We start from the raw sequence: 7,500 nt of genomic DNA on the forward strand, positions 1-7,500 counted from the left end.
ATAATAATAATAATAATAATAATAATAATAATAATAATAATAATAATAATAATTGAGCTTTTATATAGCGCAATATCCACTAAACGTGCTCAAAGCGCTTTACAATGAGTCCCTGACCAACAGCTATACATTTAACATGTAGGACGGGACATGACGCTATAAGGCGATATTACATTTTTTTTCGGACAGAGACAACGCTGTTATCGGCGAGGTACTCATTTTTCACTTGAGTACGGTGAGAGAATGTGAGTAAAGAGCCTTTTTCCAAGGACTCAACTATGCGCCGAGCCAGGCTCGAACCCAGGACCTTCCGATCCGAAAGCGAGTGTCATGCCACGAGACCACATAGCCGACTAGAGGAGAACCTACAATATTTGCCGAGAAATAAAGGCTATTAGGAGCAGGCGGTCATCAATTAATTATATTAATTATACTATTTTATTGTATTTTTAGATTTGCTGCTAATTATGTGCCCGACGATAACAATTTAACATTGGCTTTATGGAAAAATGTTGATCCCCAACCCTGTTTGTTAAAAGAACAGATTAGAAAGATTATCATTACTTGATAGTATCAAGAGAGATTTATAATTACGTCATCATGTTTGTTGCGGAAGAGATTATTATTACTTGATACAATCAAGAGAGATTTATAATCACCTCACCAATTTGTGGAAATGCTAGAATTGGATTCAGTAGTCTGATGTCACGCGCCCGGCAACGGCGGCCATCTTGGTTCTAAACAAAGAAAATCATTACTTTTTATTCTTCGTGCTGCCTAGAACTTTTCATTCCCTTTTCATATGCCTTGTGATCAGAATGTGTAAAAGTCAAAACATGATCAAATTGATAGGGTTTTTTTTCCTCTGGATACGCGTTTAAGCTCGCCGGAGAAAAATTTCATACGGCGTCCGCCGTTGTTCCGAGAGTTTAGAGCCAGTGTTACTAAGTTACCAGTGTTAAGACCGAGCAGATTTTCTACGTATTAATTTTGAGTGTCAACGGATCATAGAATTAGCCTGAAATAAAAAGACGGGTTTCAAATTACTCGTTTTTCAATATGTAAAAAATAGTTTATTAATATTTTTTATTTGCCAGCAATAATTCTTTGCTCGATGATGAAAATTTTACCTTGGCTGTTCGGAACGATGTTGAACCCTAACCGACGTGAACATATATGTAGGTCTGACATCCTAACCCACATATGGGCCTAGTTTAACATTGTTGTAATGGATAATATTTTTGCGTCAATTTTTTTAGTTTTCTATTACAACAATAAGCCCGCAAAGCAATAGGTTCTCGGACCTGCAAATAATTGTACGTCGTCACCAACCCTAATAAAAAAAATAGAATATTATTATTATCATTATTATTAATATTATTTCTTCTTCTTCTTCTTCTTGTTCTTCTTCTTCTTCTTCTTCTTCTTCTTCTTCTTCTTCTTCTTCTTCTTCTTCTTCTTCTTCTTCTTCTTCTTCTTCTTCTTCTTCTTCTTCTTCTTTTCTTTTCTTCTTCTCTTCTTCTTCTTCTTCTTCTTCTTCTTCTTCTTCTTCTTCTTCTTCTTCTTCTTCTTCTTCTTCTTCTTCTTCTTCTCTTCTCTTCTTCTTCTTCTTTTTATTATTATATTATTATTATTATTATTATTATTATTATTATTATATTATTATTATTATTATTATTATTATTATTATTATTATTATTACTATTATTATTATTATTACCGCATACCGATGTGAAAAGTATAAGAATTAAATGGTCCCTATTATCGAGCGACCCCACTGTTGTAATGGTAAAACTTTTGGCCGGTAACAAGGGGGTCTGGGGTTCGAATCGATGTCGAGGCAGGCTGATTTTTGGTGTCTTTTTTTTCTTGTATTTTTCTTTCTGATTTGCCTGGCATTCTTTGATAGATGCCCTTTCAAATTCTCGTTTAAATAAATGACTTTGGAACGCGACCATAAATCAGCCTCTTTATTTATGAATGATATTAATTATTGATTCCTATTCTTCAGCCTTTTAACCCATGGAACCGGAGTTTATTCCGGTCTCTGTAGCGTGAAACGGACATTATAAATTGCTGGCTACCTTTTGGATAGAACGTTAGTCTAATGCAAGGTACTTTCCTCCACATCTAACAGACCAAGCTACCTATTTACCGCTGGGTTGACAAAGGGGGTCGGGAATAATCACGATTGCACCCGGGATCGATCTTGGTCCCTTTGCGAGTGAAGCGAGTGCTCTACCACCTGAGGTATCGGGACCCCCCCCCCCCCTCTTGATTACTGTAGTATAACAAATATATAACGATTTCAAACAGAATTTCAGGCAACATCTTTATCTTTTTAAAAGTATCATTCAGTCTTATATCCGCTTTATGAAATAAGATAAAAAAGCTATACTACGATTCGAATGAAGCCTAAGCTACACGCGATAGAAAAGAATTATTTTGAATCGATTTTAGGATAAAAACAACAACAGTTACGACTACTACTACTACTACTACTACTACTACTACTACTACTACTACTACTACTACTACTACTACTACTACTACTACTACTATTACGACTACTACTACTACTACTACTACTACTACTATACTACTACTACTACTACTACTACTACTACTACTACTTCTACTACTACTACTACTACTACTATTATTATATTATTACTACTACTACTACTACTACTACTACTACTACTACTACTACTACTACTACTACTACTACTACTACTACTACTACTACTACTATACATCTACCACAACGAATACTACTACTACTACTACTACTACTACTACTACTACTACTACTACTACTACTGCTGCTGCTGCTGCTACTACTACTACTACTACTACTACTACTACTACTACTACTACTACTACTACTACTACTACTATTACTACTACTACTACTACTACTACTACTACTACTACTACTACTACTACTACTACTACTGCTGCTGCTGCTACTACTACTACTACTACTACTTCTGCTGCTACTGCTACTACTACTACTACTACTACTACTACTACTACTACTACTACTACTACTACTACTACTACTACTACTACTATTACTATTACTACTATTTTTATTATTATTATTATTATTATTATTATTATTATTATTATTATTATTATTATTATTATTATTATTATTTTTATTATTATTATTATTACTACTACTACTACTTCTACCACTACTATATTTCTACCACAACGAATACTACTACTACTACTACTACTACTACTACTACTACTACTACTACTATATACTACTACTACTACTACTACTACTACTACTACTACTACTACTACTACTAGTACTACTACTACTACTATACATCTACCACAACGAATACCACTACTACTACTACTACTACTACTACTACTACTACTACTACTACTACTACTACTACTACTACTACTACTACTACTACTACTACTACTATACATCTACCACAACGAATACTACTACTACTACTACTACTACTACTACTACTACTACTACTACTACTACTACTACTACTACTACTACTACTACTACTACTAATATATTACTACAACTACATCATACCTATTTGTTGACAATTTTCCTCGCTTATAATGAAAGATAGATCGCAACAAGAGATTTAGTCAGTTTCACAAATCGCTGTTTGAATAAAAACATAATATTCTTCACGACTGCAAAGGTCTACCGTTATGCTAGCCTTTTAATCAATAGATATCAAAAGAAAGCAAAAGCATAAAAGATATGGTTGAATTCAAGTCTATTGGTATTCAAATCACGTTATTCCATTTAATGATATCATGCGATTTATCGGGTATGTTAAGACATTCAAAAGGGTATGAATAAAGAGTGGGTGTTTTAGGGGCATTCTAAGCACTATAAACGGAGTGTGTTCATATTGTACGATTCTTAAAGACTTGCTTTCGCTTTGGGAACAAAGTTCGAATTCCAAAAAGCAAGAGCGGAAGAAATCATTTATTCTACCCCTCAACAGATTCCGGTTTCGTCATCTTTGAATAAAAGACATGCTCAAAACCACTTCAATAAAGGTTTACTTCTTTTTAAAGAATCTAATTTTTGTGTTAAATTTAACAATTTATAATCTGACGTCACAAATTATTATTGAAAACACGATATCATTACGCGTTACTATTTAGCGAGAGGGGTAGAATAATAATATAGAATCCAGACCTGCCTACTTGAAAATTCAAAAATTCGTATTTTTAGGAGTTACAAATTGTAGTTGCTAAAGTTACCTTTGAAAATCAACATTTTACCCTTACACGGATTAAAGTTTCAAGTTTTCAACTTTCGAGTTTATTTACTCCTAGACTTTCGCAAATAAATCATAAAATTTGATGGCAACAGACATAAAAGTAAAAAAGAAGCGGTGAATGAAACCAAAATGTAAAATGATACCATTATTAATAACCACAAAATATACAATAATGGTAATAACACCAATACTTAAAATAATAATAATAATAATAATAATAATAATAATAATAATAATAATAATAATAATAATAATAATAATAATAATAATAATAATAATAATAATAATAATAATAATAATAAAAGTAACAATTGAATGACGCTTCAAAATCCGTATATTGTGCAATCTGGCATCAATGTTCATTTCCAATAAGTTCAAACTTAGAGACGCTCGCTCGTGAAATTCTGAAACTGGATCCAAAATTTCGTAATGCTACGATTTTTTTCATGATAGTAGGTAGGTCTGAGAATGCCGTTAACGTGTAGCAACTAATCTGAATCTTCAAAGGAATTTTACCATTAGACATACATGAAGCCCTTCCTCACAGTTGTGGTATAGCCTACAACTCATAAATTATGTTATGTTGAATATCTTTGATACAACTTTGTATCGATATTATTATTATTATTATTATTATTATTATTATTATTATTATTATTATTATTATTATTATTATTATTATTATTATTATTATTATTATTATTATTATTATTATTATTATTATTATTGTTGTTATTATTATTAATATTGTCATAATAATAATTATTATCATCATCATCATCATCATCATCATCATCATCATCATCATCATCATCATCATCATCATCATCATCATCATCATCATTATTATTATTATTATTATTATTATTATTATTATTATTTATTTTATTATTATTATATTATTATTATTATTATTATTATTATTATCATTATTACTATTATTATTATTACTATTATTATTATTATTATTATTATTATTATTATTATTATTATTATTATTATTATTATATATTATTTATATTATTATTATTATTATTATTATATTATTATTATTATTATATTATCATTATTACTATATTATTATTATTAATATATTATTATTATTATTATTATTATTATTATTATTATTATTATTATTATTATTGTTAATATTACCCGGATAATAGAGGGTTTTAGGGAAAATATGCTCAAAGCGATTTTCACAATAAGTCAACAGCAACACATAACCAGTTGGACGTGACATAATAGATTGCATGCAAATGGGGCTCTTGCTATTAATTTTTCATTGGAACAACGCTGATTCTGACCAGCTACTCATTTTACGCCTTAGGGCTGACCCACACCGGAGACTGACTCCGACGATCCGGCACTGCTGTCCTCTGCCGTCTTCCGGATAAAGGCGTCGGGCAGGACAAAATACTAAGAATAAAGAGAAGAGCCGCTAGACCTACCCATACCAATCTCGAAAAATAAAAACCCCAACAAAACGGCTGAGGACGTCGGTGCTTGGTTTGGGTAGATCCAGCGGCTCTTCTCTTTCTTTATTCTTAATATTTTGTCCGTGCCCGACGTCTTTATCCGGAAGACGGCAGAGGACTGGCAGTGCCGGGTCGTCAGAGTCAGTCTCCGGTGTGGGTTAGGTTAGCCCTTAGCAGCAATAGAGAATTTGGGTACAAAAAAGATCTTTCCGAGGATTCATATTCGTAACGCCACAAAGATATTTGAACCGTTGACCTGTAGTTCATAATCCAGGAATCATTCCACAAGACCACAAAGTCGCGGCTCGGACAGTATTAACTCACTCAACCCTAACATCGACTATAGCCGTAGTTTACCCGGGCTACTTTTACCCCATGCCTATTTATTACATTTTTATGAGACAAAATTATAGGCGTTGTATCAACAAAGCTAATGTTTTTAGTTTTGGCATGTTAATGATAGTTCAATAAAACTATTTATGTACATGCTCATTTTTAATACAATGGTTTTCCAATTTTGAAAAGTAGCAAAAATCTCTAGGATTGAGTGAGTTAAGCGTGATGGATGACAATGATCGTGGAAAATTATTTCCTAACGTTGTGTCCTTTGGAGGTAAGGCACCTTTGAGAAAAGACTTTCACGACCCAGACTTAAGCTGCAGTGTAGTGTCAGGCAAAATAACCGATAGTGGCGGAGTATGTTGCTCAATGAAATAAGAGATGCAGACAGTGGGTCTCACACCCGAGACACTTTGGTGGAAGTGCAATGCCCAACCCACTCCCTCATCTCATTGGTTGAGTACTTTGCGACAGACAATCGTCCTGTCCAAGTATAACAGGCAATCCATATTATTCACGACCGGACAGATTTTTTAATAGCTGACTTTGATAGCGGAAGTTTCCTCATAGTTTACTGTGTCGGTTATATAGATAGTATGCGCTTGGATAAGCAGTTCACAACATTACTATCCGGAGGCATAATGGACCAACACCATGGCCGACTAGAGTACTATAGTTACGTCATGACTAACACACAAACTTGAATGTTTATAGTCTGGTTAATGCAGTTTAATGAGAATTCCTTCGTTCTCTCTGTTGATCAAGCGACAGAACAGCTGGTATTTTATTTACACAAATACCATCGAGTAAACTGAGCGCATTGATTTTCCTCTCGGGTTCGTGGATAATTGTATGTGTGTGTGTGTGTGTGTGTGTGTGTGTCTGTGTGTGTGTGTATGCGTGTATATATATCATTACTCTCGTACCTACAAGTACCCACTGACACACACACACACACACATATATAATATATATGTTATTGATTTTGCATCTTAAAATAAATAGTTTCATGTTTGCACAGTCATGAAGCTCTAACAACATAATAAAACTTTATCTGCTTGGTTTGAAAAATTATGTACTTAAGATTTAGAGAAAAAATATGGATTCGGTTGGTATTTTTATGTCGTCCGCCTAAACAGAAAGTCCGCCTAAACAGAGAGAAACGAAATTGTAGAGGAGATCGCTGTTCTCGTGATATAAAGGTCTGCTAACTTGTATATACTGTAAGTGTCCAAAGTCTCTCCGTCCCAAATTCATGTTATCAATCAGAATCAAAATTGTCTCCCCCCCCCTCTCTCTCTCTCTCTCTCTCTCTCTCTCTCTCTCTCTCTCTCTCTCTCTCTCTCTTTGCGTGTACATGTGTGCTTATATTATGTGGATGTGTGTGTGTGTGT

At 33.2% G+C, this 7,500-nt stretch overlaps 1 protein-coding gene across 1 annotated transcript in view; it reads right to left on the minus strand.

Moving 5' to 3' along the window:
* The window catches only part of LOC144975897 (protocadherin Fat 4-like), a 44,608-nt gene extending 40,923 nt beyond the window's left edge, over window positions 1–3,685 (minus strand). The window contains 1 exon segment of the mRNA XM_078920085.1: window positions 3,581–3,685. The gene's annotated coding sequence lies outside the window, so the exon portion shown is untranslated.
* Window positions 3,686–7,500: the final 3,815 nt, after the last annotated feature.

The sequence above is a fragment of the Berghia stephanieae genome, chromosome 6 (assembly GCF_034508935.2).
Source record: "Berghia stephanieae isolate SIO BIC M18660-M18661 chromosome 6, UCSD_Bste_1.3, whole genome shotgun sequence".
Lineage (NCBI taxonomy): Eukaryota > Metazoa > Mollusca > Gastropoda > Nudibranchia > Aeolidiidae > Berghia > Berghia stephanieae.